Raw genomic sequence first — 1,479 nt, forward strand, 5'->3', positions numbered from 1 at the left:
TGGCATTTTAGTGGAGAAATAGAAATAAGTATTAATAAACATAACAATAGGAAATTATTTGTACACTAGAAGATCAACACCATGGTAAAAATAATAGAGCAGATTAGGGCATATTAGAAGTCCTATGAGAAGTGTCACAGTTTATATAGAGTGGTCAGTGTATGTCTTATTGAAAAGTTAACTTTTGAGCAAAATCTTTAAAGGAAAAAGAGATATCTGAGGAAAACATTCCAAGCAAAATTAACAGCAAGTGCAAAGACCTGAGGCAGGCAGTGTGCCCAATGCAGGCAATAGGGGCTGAAGTAGAATCAGCAAGAGAAATAAAAGTAGAAGAAAATGTCTCAAAGGTAATAGAAGAGCATAGGTCTTTTGCTTTTGACCTGAGAGAAATGGTGAACCATTATATGGCTTTGAGCTGGCTTGAGATTTAACAAGATTACTCCAGCTGCTTGAGAAAAGACTATAAACAGGCAAGGTAGAAGCAAAGAGACCAGTCAGGAGGCTGGTGTGATAATCCAGGTGAGAACTAGGGTGGGTGGTAGCATAGCAGAAAGAAGAGTGAGCAATGGTTGGCTTTGGATATGTTTTCAAAGAAGAACTGAAGGATTTGCTAATGAACTGATATAGGTATGAAGAAAAAAGAGAATTCAAAAATAACTCTGAGGAGTTTCAGCTGGAGCGATCAAGAGTGGAACTGCCATTACATGACAGGAAGCAGACAACATGTAAAGCAGGATTGTTTTCTTTTTCTTTTCCTGTGTTTCTTCTCTTTCTCTCTTTCTGAAACTTTAAAGTTCGGGTTGGTATGCAATGAGTTTGGAATGTCTACTGGACATTTTAGTAGGCAGTTGAATTTAGAAACCTGGAGTTCAAGGGACACTTTGAGCTAGAGATAGACAGTTGGCCTTTGAATAACGTGTTTGAATGATGCGGATCAACTTATATGTGGATTTTTTTTATATAAATGCAGTACAGCACTGTAAATGTATTTTCTCTTCCTTATGATTTTCTTAATAATGTTTTATTTTCTCTAGCTTCATTGTAGCTTTGCACAGTGGCAGTATTGTAGCCAATGAGGTTTATCCGAAGCGTGATTATTGCTAATTGAAAACTTCTCTAGCTTCATTGTAAGAATACAGTATATAATACAATAACAAACATACAAAATATGTGTTAATTGACTGTTTATGTTATCGGTAAGGCTTCTAGTCACCAGTAGGCTATTAGTAGTTAAGTTTTGGGGGAATCAAAAGTTATATGCAGGGCCACCTGGGTGGCTAAGTCGTTAAGCATCTGCCTTCGACTCAAGTCATGACCCTAGGGTTCTGGGATCGAGCCCCGCATCGGGCTCCCTGCTCAGCGGGAAGCCCACTTCTCCCTCTCCCACTCCCCCTGCTTGCATTCCCTCTCTCGTCTCTCTCTGTCAAATAAATAAAATCTTTAAAAAAAGTTACATGCAGATTTTCAACTGTGCAGGGG

At 38.5% G+C, this 1,479-nt stretch overlaps 1 non-coding gene across 1 annotated transcript; it reads left to right on the top strand.

Moving 5' to 3' along the window:
- The first annotated feature begins 1,043 nt into the window (after nt 1-1,043).
- LOC123326611 lies at nt 1,044-1,189 on the top strand. Its single transcript, XR_006541205.1, has one exon. It is a non-coding gene; the product is annotated as a U4 spliceosomal RNA (small nuclear RNA).
- The last annotated feature ends 290 nt before the right edge of the window (nt 1,190-1,479 follow it).

Source organism: Neomonachus schauinslandi, chromosome 13 (assembly GCF_002201575.2).
Source record: "Neomonachus schauinslandi chromosome 13, ASM220157v2, whole genome shotgun sequence".
In the NCBI taxonomy this organism is placed as follows: domain Eukaryota; kingdom Metazoa; phylum Chordata; class Mammalia; order Carnivora; family Phocidae; genus Neomonachus; species Neomonachus schauinslandi.